General features: G+C 44.2%; 1 protein-coding gene across 2 annotated transcripts in view; it reads left to right on the top strand.

Moving 5' to 3' along the window:
• SOBP (sine oculis binding protein homolog) overlaps positions 1–11,632 on the top strand; it is a 379,042-nt gene extending 367,410 nt beyond the window's left edge. For both annotated transcript variants that reach the window (XM_029595316.1, XM_029595317.1), the window contains one exon: positions 10,141–11,632. The gene's annotated coding sequence lies outside the window, so the exon portion shown is untranslated. The remainder of the gene's footprint in view (positions 1–10,140) is intronic.
• Positions 11,633–18,988: the final 7,356 nt, after the last annotated feature.

Here is an 18,988-nt window from a genome sequence, read left to right as displayed (position 1 = left end):
GACGCTGAGTTTACCGGCGTCGGTTTTCATAATCGGCAGCCGCGGCGGGGTCACGTTAGCAAGGAGGCGCTAAGGTTGCGCAAGCGACCCTAGCACCTCATTGCTAGTGCGACCCCCTAATTTGAGTATTGCATGGCATCCCCCTTGCGGGCACCATGCGCGCATTAGGAAAGCGGGCGCTGACTTTTCAGCGCCCACTTTCCGCGCTTTATATTGAATCGGCCTCTCAGTATTCAAAGCATGCATTGCTGTTGTGGCTTCACACCGTACAAGTCTCTATAACAGCTCAACATACTGTAAAATGAGGATAATTCTGTACGGTCGGCCAGAATAGCTGCTGAATCACACAGGCCTGACCAGAGTTGACTGAAAAACACGAGTTAAAACACCAAGGGCTACATTTTAAAAGCCCTGCGTGCGTAAATCCTCCCAGATTTATGCGCGCAGGGCACTCACGTGCCGGCGCGCCTATTTTGCATAGGCCGCCGGCGCGCGCAAGTCCTGGGGCTTTGTAAAAGGGGTGGGAGGGGGCGTGTCAGGGGGCTGTCCGGGGCGTGGCAACGGTTCGGGGGCGGGCCGGGAGGGCGGTCCCAAGTCCCCCGGCACTGCAGCCTGTGCCGGGGGATGCGAGGCGGCGCGCGCAAGTTACGCCTGCTTCAAGCAGGTGTAATTTGCCCAGCAAAGGTAGGGGGGGGATTTAGGTAGGGCCGGGGGGTGGGTTAGGGAGGGGAAGGTGGGGGGACGCGGAAGAAAAGTTCCCTCCGAGGCCGCTCCGATTTCGGAGCCACCTCGAAGGGAACGGAGGCAGGCTGCGCGGCTCAGCGCACGCAGGCTGCCGATTTTGCACAGCCTTGCGCGCGCTGACCCCGGATTTTATAAGATACGCGTGTCTTATAAAATCCGGCGTACTTTTGTTCGCGCGCGCGTACTTTTTAAAGATCTACCTCCAAGGTTTTAATGATGCACAAACATTAAACCTTTTCCGTTGGAATGAAATCAGTAGAACTAAGGGTCACAAAATGAAATTCCAGGGAAGACGACTCAGAACCAACATCAGTAAATATTTCTTCACAGAAAGGGTGGTGGATGCCTGGATTGCCCTTCTGGAGGAGGTGGTGAAGATGAAAACAGTGAAAGAATTCAAAGGGGCATGGGATAAACACTGTGGATCCCTAAAGGCTAGAGGATGGAAATAAAGAAAAGAGTGCATGGAGTAACTTGCTGGTGCAGCCTTAACCAATAAGCCTTCATACTGTTAATGCACCTCCATCATTGCTCTCTGCTTCAATGGCAGGAGGACAATGGGAATTGGATTTAGATAGCAAGCAACAAGGGCCCAGACTTTTACGGTCTGGGGAACAAATAAGCATGGCGATAACTTGCTGATGCAGCTGTTACTACCCTAAACCAATAAGCCTGATACTTTTGATGCAACTCCTACATTGCTCTCTGCTTCACCGGCAAGGGGTAAAGGAGAATTAGATTCAGACAGCAACCAAAGAGAGCCCTGACATTTACAGTCTGGGAAACTGATAAGCATGGGGGTAACCTGCACGGCGCAGCAGATACTGCCATAAGCTTGCTGGGCAGACTGGGTGGACCGTTTGGTCCTTTTCTGCCATCATTTCTATGTTTCTATGTTTAACCCCTGCTTCCCAGTCAGAAGTTAACCCTTTAGAGCCAAATGCACTGAATATAGCAGAAGTTGACCAGTTAGCAGTAACAGAAAATGAGAAACTATGTAGAATGAAGCAGAACACAACATTAGGAAGAGAAACAGAAAAGCTGCTGTGGAAGCAGTACACTGTGAAAGCAGGACAATGGAGAATAAACAACACAACAACTTCACCCTCCACTTCAACCTGAAGATTAAATGAATAAATGAACTTATCACAACTATGGACTACAACTAAGAAGTTAAACGTAAAACAGAACAGTAAATAACTAGCATTTGATACTCCTATGTTTAACAACAGTTTGAATCTTTTTGAAACCCTGTTTATCCCCCTTAACATTGTAACCTTCATATTTGTTGTAAACCGTTTTGATGGATTTATGATGATGAATCCAAATGACGGTATATAAAACTTGATAAATAAATAAATAAACAGAAAACGCCTGTAGAGGCAGGACAGTTATGCATTATGCAATTATAGGCCATGTCATGTAGAAAAGAAATGGACACATCAGTAAAACTAAGCCCGACTCTTTAAACGGAAAGTTCACATAGTAACCAGTCCGACCTGAAGCAGCGTTTGAATCGAAACGTTGACATCGTTGGCGGTGGTCCAACAAAAACTTTGGTTGTTGTAAGCAAGTATTCAGGAACAGAAAAAAAGAATATCAAGTTGCGAGATAAGTGTTTCTTGCTCCTATTTATCTCGGATTACATTACCGTTACGACATATGAGGTTTTTTCCCGATTGAAGTCATAAGATAAAATGGGCTACTAAGCAGCAATACTGGTAGTTACCAGATTATAAAGATTCTGGAGTTGAATGTGATACTGTGAGAGAGCCAGTTTTTATGAACTTATTTCAAATAGAAAGTAACAATTGAACTGTTCCTCCACCATTACTTATATTAACTGTCTCTTGAGAGAGCTGGTTTTTGAAAACTCACGTCAAAGAAATAACCGAATTGCTCTTCTATAATTATTTACAGCAATTATCTTTTGACAGAACATTTTAGTTAACAAGTTCAAAGTTAAAAATAAAAAGAAAGGGATAAGACCAGTGACTGCAACAATTGGTCAGTAAATTTCTGAATCATCAGATTTTGTGCCAATACTGAGGTCTTCCCTTCATCAAAATTTAATAACTTTATGAAAAGATAAAGTTTTAAAAAAAGTCTTGATTTTCAATAAAGTGTATTATTTTAGCAATCATATTTCATCAAATTATCTCCGATAAAATTTTTGACAAATACATTTTGTCAACTAGTTAATAATTTTGTATTCATTTGGAAACTAGTTGCTCCCTGATTCATCGATTCCTTGTGGAAACCAGTACTGTGACAGAATTCAAGCATGCTTGGCCCAGATATAGAGGACAGTGCTTGGCACAGATATAGAGGACAGTGGTAGGAACAGGGCTGGAAAGTCGCCACCGTTTATTCCTCTTAAGAGCAGAGGCAAGAGGAGATAAGAAGAAATGGGGTGGATAATGGGGATACAGGTTATTGGGTAAATGAGTTGGCACCAGCACACTGTAATTCCTCAGAAAATAATTGGGTTGATGCCATCAGGCTTGTGGTGACTGGGTACTGGCCCCTCAAGGCCCTGGGGACCTAGGAGGTTGGATGTTTGAGCAGCAGTCTCACTAGCTTTACTAGCTTTTTAGGTTATTGCAAAGCTTGGTGGTAAGACATTTAAGGAAAGGAGAACTGGTGTTGGATTAAGTTTGGGAACTTCTATGCTTATCTGCCCAGAATGTTAGAAAACCAATGAGGAAGACAAGACTTAATAAGGAGCAACATCCTAAAAGCAGGAAAGCTTTTGCAGCTGGAATATGTCCTTAGTAGTGTGTGTGAATAACTGGATAGTTTGAAAGAGCCAATTGGTCTTTATTTGGTGCCATCTACTGTGTTATGTTGATAATAGTTGTATAGGTTGCTTTGACCTTCTCTAGGCTGTGAACTAATGAGTGTGTTCTCTCTTGTGTTTTGGAGTTCGACCCTCAATCTTGTGAGGGGTTGGAGTATGGCATATTTCTGCCTGTTTTTGGTTATGGTCAACATGTTAACTCAGGGGTACCTCAGTGGTTCCTGGATCACCTGGAGGGGTACAAGGGGGGCCAAAAGGCCAGCTCTGAGAGGTCCAAGACAGCCACACGATAGACTTTATTCCTTTACTTGTCTCTCAATGGCCAGCATGGTTGCTTTTGTGTTACTGAAAGTATGTTTTCATGTAGTGTTTGTGTTTATCACACTTCCTAGTAACACAGGTATTATGTTCTGGTATTTTCCATGTGTATACAACTGTCAGGTTCCCATCTGGGCAGGATCTGAGTCTTGGGCTCCGGATGTGCAGTCTATGGTCCAGATTTATATGAGGGTCCTGGCTCTGTAATAGTCCAAACTGGATTCCTGGCAATGCAGGAGGTTAAACAAGTAAAGGTCAGGTTTGGATTTTCCACAAGCTGTTCACAGGGACAGCTAGAAAGACATGTAAAGCAGTGCTAGAAAATCTGGCATAAGGGTTAATGTGTGGTCAAGGATGCAAAGTCTTTGGATAAAGGAGCAAGAAGTTCAGGTTCCATGGTAAAGATGGCTGGGCAGTCTTCTAGTTGCTGGGAACACTTCCTTGTTTCCAGTAACCTTTATTTACTGGCACTGGTTTTCTGATCAGTCACTGAGGTCATTCCTCCTAGAATGTAACTATTCTCTGTGTTCCTGGTTAGTCTGCTTGCCTTCCTCCTTGAAGCTGCCTTGGGTTGTCCTACTAGCAACCAGTCCTGACAGCTGCTTAGTTTGGCTTTTGCACAAGTTATAAGCACTGCTTTTTAACATTTTTTAGGCCTGATTAAGCTTTAGGTGCAGTTGCCTATTGCATGCAAAGAAAAAGCATGTGCGCTTTCTGTGTTTCTCATATAGGAGGTCATGCAACAAAGCGTGTTATGGCGTTAATGCATTATCACATACGAAAAATGCTGTACAACACAGTGCAAATGCAAATTTTTTTGGGGGGGCAGGATTGGGGCGGGATATTGGGCAGAAATTAGTAAAACTAGAGGCAGTGCGATAGCATAACACATGGTTTTAACGCCGGAAATAACTACACCTTTTCCCTGGCGTTAAGCTGTGCGATATGGCCATAACGCAATTTGTGATAAAGTTTTGGAATTGCATTTTGGCCATGGGGGGAGATGGAATGGGAGAGAGCATCTCTGGGGAGGGCTGCACCGTGTGCACCTACTTCTATCTCTATAGGAGGGCCATCTGATAGGTCAAGGTGAGGTGTTAGTGTGGTTTAGGGTTTAGGGGCCCATTTCTCATGTAGAGTCAGATGTACGAACAGTACAGTACACCTTGGTGACGATTTATATATATTTATATTTATAGAGTCCACCAAGCTAGGATGAGAGAACATAGTAGAAATTTCATCTTTGTGAGACTTTCCTCACTCCAAATGATGTCAAATCTTCACCAAGGTGTACTGTGCTGTTCATTTGTCTAACTCTACTTGTGAAACTGGTCCCTAAACCCAAAACCACCACTAACACCTCACCTCGACCTATCAGGTGGACCTCCTATAGAGATATAAATACTTAACTACTATGAGGGCCTTGTAGATAGGCTCTTGCTCTTGCTCTCACAGGATGTGAAAAATAGGGATTATCACAGCATACACTAAGTTTACCACACAATGCAATAATACCTCTATAAAAGCAGTAAGTTCCATAAACACATCCCTTTTTGATAACACATGTGCTATCAATGTGTTATTGATGAATCTAGGCCATAATTTGTTCTGTCCATTATTGCTTGTGATTCTTTCCTCTTCTGTGGATTGTACCTTTCTAGTGCTATTGTATGCTCATATGCCTAGGTGTTTCCCCCATGTATATTACTTTCTTCCCTCATGATCTTTTTCCACCTGATTATACAGACCATGTAACAGCCTCACTAAAAGCAAAAATAACCATATTCAAACACCCACAAATAAATTAAAACATTACATTTAAAAAAATATATTTGAAATATGTGCTTTCTTAATTGATGATGGCACAGTCTGAGCTTTACCTGCAGAAACTCCGGGTTACTATTGGCGAAGCTCCAGCTAGCCTCTGTCTCCTCCTGTGCTCCGCCTCCTGGTGGCAGGGCCGAACCAATCCTGCACCAGGCCAAGGGTCCACCTCCAGCACAACAGGATTGGCAGGTTTCTGTTACCTTATAATTACTTTCATGAATTGTGGAACATTGGTTAAATGATTGGGTTTGCTAGCTTTCAAAATTTCCAAATGTACAAACTACAGGAGAGGAGAAGGGAGAAAAAAATTGTTTAAAAACTTAATTATGTACAGGTGCTTCAAAGTTTGTGATAGCTTTCACTGGACCAACCAAATGTTTTATCATTTGAGCCTCACAGGTTCCCTCATCTTTGAAGGGATTATAGTATACTGACAGGGGGTAATTTTCATGAGTTTTGTTGGACAGCTGCTAATTTTGCCAAAGATCCAGACTTAACACTTTCTCACATTCCTTTTGCACCCTAAGTTTGGCTACTAAATGTTATCATTGAAGAAAGACTGGGACTGCCTCTCTCCCCTAGAGGCTGTGAGTGCTGCCTCTGCAACTTCCCTAGCTCCGGCTAGTCCAGGGAGTGAGAGTTGGACCCAAGAATCAAACTTGGGTCTTGCAAATGGCAGCACACAACCCTGCTGCTGAGCAATCAAATTAGACCCCCCCCTTTTAAATGGAATTTTTTTGGGGGGGAGTCACAGCAGTTTCCTACTGCTCCTTTTGCATTTCTAGCTCAATCAGACCTACAGCTGGGGTAACAGGCACCACATGCCGTCATTCACAACTACCAGGTGATTTTATATCCTCACACAACTCACCTAGCCCAATCATCATAGTGACATGACAAGCCTCGGCTGGGGATCATACCCTGGGGCTCATTCTGGAACCCTGCAGTCATCCTAAAGCCACTACTAGGCATTTATCATGGAGCAATGACTGGGACTTCCCTCCTCCCAGGGGCTGAGAGCCTCTGCACTGAAAATAAATATTTAAACTACTGTAGATAGAATGGATGAAAACACTGCGGTTGTGGCCCAATCCAGGTATTATCGTGGGGTGGGAATTTTCTTGAATGCAACTATGAATCGAAAATAAACAAGGGGTGGGGGTTAGTGGAAATGGCAGACTGGATGGACCATTTGGTCTTTATCTGCCTTCATTACTATGCTACTATGGAGAATTTCAGGAGTCTAAGATAAGATTCAGGAGTCTCCCAAAATCACGGCTATATCTCTTTTTCTTTGTGTGTGTAGGTTTTTTTTACTCAGATAGTTTAGAGGGAAGTTATAGACTCTAATATTTTCACCCAGCTTAAAAGGTAAAAAATAATGAGGTTAGACAGTACAGAGACTTCTGGACTGGTTCTTAGGTGATGGTTTCTCCCATGGGCATAGAATAGGATGAAACCCTTTAAATAAATCAGACAATTAAAGTGTGCCTGCTGTTGTTCATTAAGCAATGGAACAGCAGTCTCATGATTTACATGGTCAGTGGGTTGGCCACCAGTGAATTACAGGTTGTGTTTCAATTTGCAAGTGTTTTATTATTCTCCAAGGCTGAAAAGGTTCTTTAGCGTTTCAAACCTGCTCTTGCCAGTCTCGAATCAGAGAGAGAGGAGCTTTGCCCTCCAGCTCCTCACCAGTCTCTGCCTCAGACAACGAGTGAAACCTGGTCAGGTGGAGCAGCAGGCATCTCCGCCTTTTTGCTAGATGTGATTATGAAGCCCTCTGGAATATTCTTCTGATTATACACTGTGGGGTCGATGCAGTAATCCACGTGGGAAAACAGGCACTCGTACTGAGCACCCATTTTTTTTTAACGTGTGCATAGCCACGTCTCCTGGTCATGCGATTTATTTATTTATAAAAATGTCTATGCCGCTTCATCTAAAATTCTGAGCGGCTTACAATTAATAACATGCATAATAATGTAACAGAACTACTAAAACTTTATATTGAATTCTATATTCAATCGGAAGCCAATGTAGAGATTTTAATACTGGAGAGATGTGTTCAAATTTTGAAGAGCCCATTAGGATTCTTACAGCAAAATTCTGTATCATCTGCAAGGATTGCAGTATGTATTTAGGCAACCCTAGGAATAAAGAATTACAATAATCCAAATTTGAAAGGATTAAAACTTGAAAAACCAAAAGAAAATCAGAAAAATCTAAATATGGTTTTAAACGTCTTAACATCCTAAATTTTCAAAATGAGGTCTTAACCAATGACTTGATATGTGGTGCAAATGAAAGGTTTGAATCAAATATTACTTCAAGGTTTCTAACTTCATGAACAATGGGAATTTCTAGAAAGCTAAATTTGCTGGGAAAATTTAAATTTGATCTCCTTCTTAGCGGTATGATCTCTGTTTTTCCCGCATTAAGCGATAGATGGTTATAGGCTAACCACATTGAAATAGTAGTGAGATGTTAAGTAAATCTAAGGAACTTTTGACATCATTTTGACAAGAGATCAAAAACTGAATGGCATTGGCATATAAATAATAATGAAGGCTGAGGCCAGAGAGTAGCTTACATAATGGTCTAAGATATATGTTAAAAAGGGTTGCAGAAAGAGATGAGATCAAGAGGAATCCAGGCCGAGGTAGTGTCACCAATTCTTACTGGGAATACTCTATCAGAAAGATAGGAAGTAAGACTAAGTCCAATTTGCATTCATCTAATACAGAGGATTTTATGATTTAAAGTGTCAAAGGTAGAAGACAGATCGAAAAGGGCCAGAAGAAAACTTGCCCCACTATCAATACTCCTGATCACATAGTCTAAATTAGATCTTAATAAGATTCAGTACTGAACTTTAGTCTAAAACCACATTGATAATTATCAAGAATCGCATTGTCATCCAGACAGAGTTGTAATTGTTTGAGGGTTGTGGATTTGATAGTCTTATAAGAAATGAACTTGATGATATTGGCCTAAAGTTATTTAGATCCAGGCTATTAGCTTGTGATTTCTTAATAAGTGGATGAACTGATGCTGTTTTAAGAATGATGGCATATTTTAATGAGCTGCCACGTTAAAAGGAATACACTAGGGATAAATTGCGTCCCCCCTAGTGCATCCATGGCATTGGGCACCCAGGAGACGTGGTTGTGCACGGGTTAGGAAAGCGAACGCTCAGTTTACGAGTGTCCATTTTCCTAACCCACACACAGTCAAGGATTAAGAAAATGGATACTCGTAAATTGAGCATTGTACCTGCTGCGAATCCGTGGGGACTGAGGAAGAGGGTGCATGCATTGTACCTGCTGGGAGTCAGCAGGGACTGAGGGAGGGTGTGTGTATTGTATTTGCTGAGAATCAGCAGGGACTGAGGGAGGATATGCGCACTGTATCTTCTGGGAGTTAGCAGGGACGACTTTTGGTTTTGTTTTTTTTGCAGAAGGCTTATGTCTTTCTTTCATTCTATGTTTCTTTGGTTGCCAGATCATAAATTGAAACGCCAGAAACATTTAGTGGTTTACAAGATAGTGAGCTGGATAGTCCAGATCCAAACATTAGTTTTAGAGAAAATGCATTACATACTAGTGCACTTTTGGAAGGTTTGAGCTGTGTTTGTTGTTCCATAGTAGGTGTCAGCAAAAAAAAGACCCAAGTGGTCCATTCAGTCTGCCCAGCAAGCTTTTATTATTATTATTTTATTCTTAGGGTAATTGCTGCTCTGCACAGGTTACCCCAGTTAATATGGGTTACTCTTTTTCTTCATTTCCTTCTTTTAGCCACTAGGAATCCTCTGTTTATCCCACGCCCTTTTGAGTTTCATTACCGCACTTGTCCTCATCACCTCTGCTGGGAGGGTGTTGCATGTATCCACCTCCCTTTCCATGAAGAAATGTTTTCTGACATTGGTCCTAACTCAGCACCCTTGGAGCTTCATATTATGACCCCCTTGTTCTACAGTTTTACTTTTCTCAAAACAGATTTGATTCCTGTGCATTATTAATATGTTTCAGTTAGCAGCTTGTGGAAAGGGGGTTCTTGAACAAGAGATCTCAGTATGAGGCTTCAGGGGGGTCACACCAGGGGAGGTGGTGGAGGGAAAAGCCCCAAAACAAATGGAAGAAAGCCTGCAATAATCAGAGGCTCAGTGGCCGATTTATGAGGAAGTGAAGGAAAAGCTAGAAATCACTTTGGGGTGTAAGATGTTGCACCAGGAATGAAATTGAACAGATTCGCTGGGACTTAACGCTTTTTTTCCTGCCACCATACTCTATGTTATGGGTTCGGAGAACCTCGTGAAAGACGGGGAACGTGGTATATAAATGCATAAAGAGAATATGTCAGTTTTCCTTTCAGTTTGCAAAGTAAGGTTGTTTTCTGTCTCCCATTCCCACCCCCTCATCCTTTCTGACTGACGGCTGTGCTCTCTTTCACAGGAATGCTGAATAACAGGGTACCTCACATGGAGGAAGGGGAGCAGGGCCAACTGTTCCACGTTGCTGGGCTGCATCCCGCCAGTCTGGTCTCCTCACGCGGCTGAAAATTCCTCGCAACTGACTGGGCTTTTGACTCCGGCAGACAGCCCTCCTCCGGCTGAAGAACCCCCCCTCTCCTCCCCCCGACATCCCCACCACTTCATCTCTTGCACCAGAGAAACCCATCTAATTCAGCAGAACTCCTGGCCTTCTTGGCATCCCTCCTCCTCCTCCTCCCAAAAAGCTTCGCAGTCTTTTCTCTGAGGGTTTTTTTTTTGTTTTGTTTTTTTAATTTCTCTTGGATCTTCCCTGTTTTCACATCCGTACGGACCAATATGTACATTCCCCTATGTATCTTTAGAAATGTAGGGACTGGGCAAAGTGACGTGCATTGCAAGGTTGGGGGAGTGGGGGAGGTGTTGCTCGTTTATCGTCGTCGTCCCTCCGATAACTGAAACCTGTTGTTGGTTTGCTGCTACACTGACTGTTGTGCTTTGCATTGAAGGGTTTTTTTGGACTCGTTTGAGCTCTAAAGGGAGAAGAAGAATAGAAAAGTGGGCATGGGCGTTACAGTAGAGTAGGAACACCTCTAAGGCCGCTCTTTCCTTACCAAGAATGCACTTTTAAAGGAAGAGTTAGAATATTTTATTGGCTAATATACTTTTTTCTTGTTATTATTATATATATATATATATATATTTTTTTTTTTTTTACAAGAGACACCTTTTATCCATTTTTAATGCCATATTTTCAGTGTTACACTTTTTAGGGCTTTTTGTGTTCTTGTTTTATCATTTGTTTTCCATGTGACTCGTGTAAGAAGTAGCACAAATAGTTTACACTGTGGGTCATTTTTATTTTTTTTTTCTTCCTTTCTTTCGGAGACTGGATGCCAAGCAAACCCAGCAGTAAAGGCTTGTTCTGCTCAATGTCTTTTCTTAAATTCTCCCCTCCCCGTACATGGCACCCCATTTGGGGAGCACGGCTAAAAAAAATGCTGGACAGAAAAGCATTTCTTGGATATAAGTTACATAATTGTGGAGAGGGTGGGGAGGGAGAGGGAAAAAAAAGAGTGTGAGATGATAGAGCTGAGCCTCTGCAAACAGGTGGAATTTCGACCCCTGCTGGTATTTTTCAGGGAGCTGGGGGCTGGGGATCCAGTCCACTGCTGTGCAGAGAGGCCTGTGAGGGGAGATGGAATTGGTATGGAGGGGACCCACCCCCCCTCTTTCCTCCTACTCCGCTGCGGCTGCCACGCATGTTTCACTGTTTGCTTTCTCCCCGTTACAGTTAAGATGATTGTGTGCAATTCAAGCCCTCGGGCACCTGGTGGAGGATAACAGGGTAGAACGTCACACTTTTGTGCACTTGTACAGATGTAGCCAAGAATCCAAAAGTACAATAGGGAAGCATGTTTGTATGCTGACACTGAAAAGTACCAAGGAACTGGGGAGGGCAGGGGTGGGGGTGTGGGGGTGTGTTGGGGGGTGGTTGGGAGGGAGGGCAAAATAATGCAAGCAAGAGTTACTATGGAATATTCCATTCCAACAAAATATTTTTAAAATGAAAAAAGGACCTTCCCGAACCTATCCAGTCACCTTGTGAGTCAGTGTATCTGTTTACTAACTGAAAAATAAAAGCACCTTCTCTGTAAGGCTTCTGATGATGGATGCCATGCCAAGCACAGGACAGCTCTTACTGCATAAGAGCGCTGCCATATGCAGGTTTGGGGGCTACGCCTGCAATCCTAACAGAGTTCTCATGCAGTAAAAGGTCCTTGATGCACCACCTGTTACCTGAGCTCCCTCCAGTTTACCGTTCATAGGTGCTTTGTCAGCTCTGGGTAGGATTTAAGAACTTCTGACTGGGGGCGTGGGAATGTGTGCATATGTGTATGTGTGTATGTGTGTGAGGGGTATGTTTCTCCCATTATGTGCACTGGAACAGTCTGACTGCAAAAATCCTATTGAAGAACAGATGGGGGTGGTGGTCATCCAATCTTTGATTGTGATTGGCTGGTAAAAGCAAAGTAGTGCAGTTCCTCTTCAGAGCCTTACAGAGGTGGTGCGCTGTGAGTGTTATGTATATACTGTATTTCTAGATTTTCCTATGTAAAGATTCACTTCACAATTCAATTTACTGTTTAAAAGGTTTTTCTCCTTATTTATTAATCTGGACTTGGCTATGAATTGATGGCTTGGTATATTGATTTATCTTTTGTCAGTTTTCCAAAGTTGTTAGAAAAAAGAAAAAAAAAAAAAGAAAGAAAGGATTTCGTCCTTTCTGGAAACGGCTGTTAGATCATTTTTGTTTCCAAGATTAAAAGAAAAAAAAACTCTCTCTCTCTCTTTGGAAATGACCATGGCTTTGTTTTCTTCTGTGAAACATTATTGATGATGCAGCCCTAATAAACTGTGCATGATGCTGAACATCTGCTTGTAACAAGATAGAGCTGAGACCCTGAATTATTCCAGGAGGCAGTAAGGGGACTCGCTCCTCCTTGACCGCATCTTAAATGACTTCGGCTTTGGGCTAAGATGGAGTACAGAATGTGAGAGGGAGACTGCAGATTCATTATTAATATTGTAATCCAGACCTTCCCAAACCTGTCCTAGTGATTCTACAGCCAGATTGAGGGTGCAGAATATCCCCAATGTATATGCACTAGATACATTTTCAGAAGCTCAGCATTGGAGAGATCTAGGATATGTAAATTTTTCTCATGCATATTCACTGAGGATATCCTGACAACACGATTACCTTTGGAGTCACCAGGTCAGGTTTGCGAAGCCCTGTTCTTAACCTCAAGGGCAGGAATCCTGCCTGCGAACTAGCCAATGCCCAGTTAATGCTGTTTGTGTCATTGGTTTGTTACTCCATGGATGAAGAACCTCTGCAATAAATGGGAGAATGAGGCTACTACCTCCCACTCTCCAGTGTCTCTGGAATTTTTGCACTGGAGAGCTGATCCATCCTAAGATATCCAAGTCTTCTGCAAAAATCCCTGGAGAAAAAACATCTGCAACCTTGCCCTGAAAAGTCTCAGAAGGTGAATGGCCATCAAAATTGCTTCTGAATTGAAATAATATATTTTTTTAAAGTTTTATTTTAATCTCACATTAACTCTGGGATGCTTACAACAGTGACAACCTATGGGTTGAAGAAGGTACTATAAACACTGAATACCAACATCTAGTAAGAAAAAATCTTATGTTATGAGTAAGATATCTTAGGAGCAGTGCATCTTACCAAACAACATAGAGTAAATGCTCAGCTTCGAGTTCCTGAGCTACAGTTAACTTTATTTATTTTGCATTTCTTATATTCCACTCTTATCCATACATCTTAAATACGTCACTTCCCCCAAACCTACACACAAAAGGGTTAGTTTCTTTGCATAACATTTTCCAACTGGTTGGTATTATTATTTTATCTCATATATGCTAATAAGACTGCATTCTTGTAAGTCATATGATTTGTAAGTTGAGCCCAGAAGGCAAAAGGAAAACTTAATGCTGACCTTTGACATACTTTTACATTCTAACTAACCCTTAGCATGCTCGTAACATTCCTACAGTCTTGGCTATTTACAAAAGTCTGATACTTTTATTATCATTTCTGCTTCTTCACCACCACCAGCTGGTCTGTCTTCCCAGAGAATCCCCTCAAAGCACTGTTTGTTAATCCCGCAATGGATACAGAGCCTCTGGCATTGCCCCAGGCTTTAGACTCTCCTGACAGTGTTATCTGTCAGGAAGTTTCTTCCTCATCTGTCACTATTAGCGCTTAACTAGGAGAACCTTTATTATTCAATTCAGATGGAAAACAAAAAGTATAAATAAAAATTCCAAAAATAATAAAAAGGAGACAGGAAATGTGCCTTATATCTGTAGAGTGAGTAATGGGTAGAGTTAAGAACTCCTAGATTTAGACTGTGGTTCTGCCACTGTGATTGTACTGTGGGAGACAATTTTAAACTGCAATGGGAAAGAGATTGCACATACTTTTTACCTGTAGATAAAGTAAGGCCAGTGATGTGCATCTGCTTTGTGTGTGGGTGGAATTTTCCTGGAAAAGTCTGCGCAAAGATTTGAAAATGCAATCCATGCATGTACTCCTCCTCCCCTGATTTAAACACGATCTCTGGGAATGCCTCCTCTCCATGTGGCTAAAAGTGCACATATTATGGACCCTTAGCCACGTTAAGGGTGGGAACATTTTCAGACAGCTGATTTAGATGGATGAAATGCTTTTTACCCATAGAAATTGCTTCGAAAAAAATTGGTCTTTTTATCTTCCTTTAGCTCCATTCTGATTCCAGCTCTGCCATTGACTCTCAGTATGACCCTCAGCACATCACTCTATCTCTCTGTGGTGGATCAGGCAGTAACGTAGTAAAAGGATATGACTGCAGATAAAACACTGGTCCATACTGCTAAGGAGATACTCCAGATGTAGAACTTTGGCAGCCGATGGGATATCGCTCCTTATCCAAGTCAGATTTTGTGTCTTCCTCTTAGGTTCTCATCCATCCTTGGTAGGTGAGCATAAAAGATCCCATACATAATCCAACACCCAGCACCCTCCTCTCCCATGTTGATCTAAACAGTTACTAAGTAAATCTGTTGTTCAAACAACTACTACTACTACTACTACTACTATTTATCATTTCTAAAGCACTACTAGACGTTTAGGTCCCTGTGGACTTGCTGGATGGTACATAGCCACTACTAACTTGCCAGCTCCAATCTAGTTAATTTTTGGGGAGTTGTAACCTACTAGTACCAACCTGGATACCCCGTGGTGTTGCTAGGTTGTACTTCCTTTATTTGTCCTTTGTTTTTTTCTTGTCATCTTGCGCGACAGTATCCGTCAGCAACCCACCTGCTTGCACCAAACTGGTTGGTTTGTGGAAAGTTGTAGCCTGCTGGTTTCAACCCAGCTATCTTATGACTGGCAGTATTACTAGGCTGTGTTTCCTGTAATTGTCCTTTGTTTTCTTCTTATTACTTCTCCCCATGCCTCTGCTTTCAAAAAGTGAAGTGTGAGCTGTTTGCAATATTGCAGCCTTCCAAACTTGTTCCTGTCACTGTCCTTTCTATTTGTCCTATGCATGCTTGATGTAAGATCTGTGGACCCTTGTTGCAGAGGTGACATTGGCTCAGCCTATGGTGTAGGCCCCATAGGCCCTTACTGACAGCTGATGGAGCTATGCAGAACAGAGACTGAATAGGAGCTTCACCTATGCCAACTTCTTTTCCCTTGGGTTCAGCCCTCAGGTTCACAGGCAAGGGTCTCTGTGGCAATGGCATAAGCATTGATCCAGGGCCAGGCTAGGATCAGAGGCAGGTGGCAAGCAAGAATGATCAGTGTCCAGGCAAGGGTCAGATCCAGACGTCAATCTGAGGGAAGGCAGGGAGATGAGGTAAGTGGGACTGAGGAGACAAGACAGGCTGAGCTGGATAGACAAGGCAGGCTGGAGAAACAAGGCAGGCTGGGTTGGAAAGATGCAACAATGGGCTGAAGGGAAGAGGCAGGGCTGGGCTGGAGAGACAAAGTTGGAACCAGGAGCAGCAACACACACACTACACACAACGATGCAGGAGACCTCTTATTGAGGTGATGCTAAGATGCGCAGCTGGGCCTTAAGAACCCAGTCACGTGACATCATCGGGAGGTGCTGGCAGCTCGGGTTACTGCCACGGGTCCTTTAAGAGGTGATGTGAGCGCTAGGCGCAGCCTGTGGAGAAGAGAGGATGACGATGTGCTGGCAGCATCTTGCCACAAAGAAGTTGTCCGGCAGCTTCCAGGCTGCGTAGGAGGGGTGAGTGCTGCCAGTCATGGGTGGCTCCCATGCCTAGCAAATGAAACATTTCAATTCTATCACAATGCTGATTTTCACCACTTCTGTTGGTAGGTTATTCCAGGCATCAACCACCATTCTCATAAAAGAAATATAATTTTATGTTTCTCTTAAGAAGTGCCACACTGGGATAGACTAAGGTCCATCGAGCCCAGAATTCTATCTCTGACAGTGGCTAGTCCGGGTCACAAGTACCCATCAGATCTATTTCCTGTATCTCACTTCTAGGAATAAGCACTGGCTTTCCCTCTGTTATGAGCGTGACCTCCGTCGGCTGTCACGCCCGAGGCATGGAGGCGCAGACATCTCTAAACGGGGTTGTGAGCCCTTGGGCCACGGCATGACCCAGGGAGAAGCCCCAAGCCAAACCGTGGGAGGTGAACTGGTGCAAGCATGGGTACATGGCAAGACATGGCAGACGCAAGGACTAGGTTACAAGGTCTGACCCTCAACAGGACCTGCACACCCCGGACAACCAACAATGCAATGTTGATTGATGAACAGTCCTCCGACTGTTCCAAGCCCTTTCGGACCTGCCGCTGGATACGGCAATGGGCGGCAGGCCGGAACGAGGATGAGGGCAGACGGAGTCCTTGAAACACAGAAGACTTGATACTATGACTAATGCTTCGGCATCACAGACGAGGGACTGATGCGAAGACATCACAGATGAGGGGCTGATGCGCAGACATCACAGACGAGGGGATGATACAAAGACATCACTGACGAGGGGATAATGCAAAGACATCACTGACGAGGGTTGAAGTGAAGACATGACACCAAGGCTGATGCGACGGCATCAGAGACAAGACGAGGAACTTGACAAAGTCCTGAAAAGACGAGAAGCTGAGAAGGTAGACATTGGCACTGTCTCTCAGGGTGCCCTACACAGCCCACCTTCATGGGTGGATCGAATGGGCTGGTCGCAGACCACCCTGTCCCACTGCGCGCCCTACACAGCCCGAGGAGGCTGGTCACGGACCACGCAGAGAGCAGGACAAGCGCAGGAGAGAATCCAGCCGAGGCGGGGCTTTGATGACGGAGCAAATGTCATCCGGAGCTCCACAAAGGCTGGCAGGACAGGAGGGCTCAGGAGCATAGGACACCAGTCCACTGCCTGCATCTCCTAAGATGGAGCAGCGTCACCTGGAGATCCACGGCTGGCAGAACATAAGGCTCCAAAGCACAGAAGCAAAACACCAAGGAAAGGCTAGAACACCAGGAAGGCTGAGACGTGAGGAAGCCTGGACGAAGGACCTCTGGAAGACGGAAACATGGAACATCAGGTACTGGGAACTTGAAGACATCTGAAGACAGGGACAGGAGATGTCAGGAACCTGAAGACCAGGACGACGAACATCTGGAACATGGAGACAGCTGAAGACAAGGACATCCGGACTCAGCCGACACCAGGACTGGGAACAAGGAACATGAAGACACTGAACACGAAGCCATCAAAGCAAGAGAAGACCACGGAGGACCTGGACCGGTCTGAAGACACAGGCAACTGTGGAACCCGATCTGAAGGCGATGAGAGACTGACGAAGAATCCCTTTTATAGGGCTGAAGCAGGAAGTAATCACGAGGTGGAGCCAGCAACACTTCCTGTGGCTGGCCCTTTAAAAGCAATGAAGAGGCGCGCGCCGGCACCTAAGAGAAGGCTGAAGAGAGATGCAGCACCATGGACAGCGGCGCTCTCCTGCACCTCAGCGCGGAGATGCAGCAAGCAGGCAGGCAGGCTTCAGGTTGGCCTCCTGCCGTCCGGCGAGGACCCCGAAGGAAACGTCGCAGCTCCAGGCCGTGAAGAGCAGCGACAGTGGCGGCCGCGGCCTCCGGGCTACAGAGGTGAAGTCGGCAGTGGCGGCCAGCCGCGAAGGACGGCTGAGAACAGGGCCGAAGATGGGGGCGGCACCCAGGCCGCAGAGGAAGGCATTGGCGGCGTCCCGCGGCGGGACCAGACTCTGCTAGCGGCAGGGAATGCCGCTAGCAGAGTCTGGTCCCGCTGCGGGACCAGACTCTGCTAGCGGCATTCCCTGCCGCTCGAGGAAGGCATCGGCAGCTGAGAGGTAGGCCTGCTCGCGGAGAGCAGCTCCGCAGGCAGGAATCATAACACCCACATCTGCCTAGCTAACAACTGGTTATAAACTTTCTCTTTAAGAACTTGTCCAATCACCTTTTGAACTACACTATGTTAGTTGCTTTGAGCACATCCTCCAGCAACAGATTGCATAACTTGACTGTGCGCTGAGTTAAAAAACGCTTCTGATGATTATTTATTTATTTAATCACTTTTATATACCGAACATTCGCGTTAATTTAGTTTTAAATCTGCCGGTTGCTAGTTTCATAGAGTGTCCCTTAGTCCTGGTGTTGTTTGCAAGAGTAAATAAGCATTCCCTATTTACTCATTCTACCCCAAACACAATTTCATAAAACTCAATCATATCCCCTCTTTCCCAAGCTAAAGAGCTCTAATTTATTTAGCCTTTCTCCATAAGGGAGCTTTTCCATCCTCTGAACCTCTCTCCCTCCAACTTCATTTCCTGACCCCTTGACCCTGAAATTCCATTTCTATGGAAAACATCACCAAGCATACTGTTAGCTTTCCCTCTTGCTGAGAATCCCTCTTTTCCTGGGGGAAAGGAATGAGAAAGAATATTGGAATTTGCTGATATGTTTAAATAAATCAGTAATTTTTGCCAGCCCTGTTCATAATCCCATCTGTTTTGGGGTTTTCCTAGGAAGAAACACTAACTATTAACACCCTATTTCCACAGGCAGAAGCAACAGGTACCCACATTGGTGAGAGGAGTGGAGCAGTGGGCTGAGAACTGGAAAATCCAGGCTTCAAACCCCACTGATGCTCCTTGTGACCTTGGGTAAGATGCTTTACCCTCCATTACCTCAGATACAAACGTAGGGGCTTATTTACCAAAGATTTTCTCC

Source organism: Rhinatrema bivittatum, chromosome 3, assembly GCF_901001135.1.
Source record: "Rhinatrema bivittatum chromosome 3, aRhiBiv1.1, whole genome shotgun sequence".
In the NCBI taxonomy this organism is placed as follows: Eukaryota; Metazoa; Chordata; class Amphibia; order Gymnophiona; family Rhinatrematidae; genus Rhinatrema; species Rhinatrema bivittatum.
Note: the sequence above shows the minus strand (reverse complement) of the source record. Positions and strands in the feature narration are given on the sequence as shown.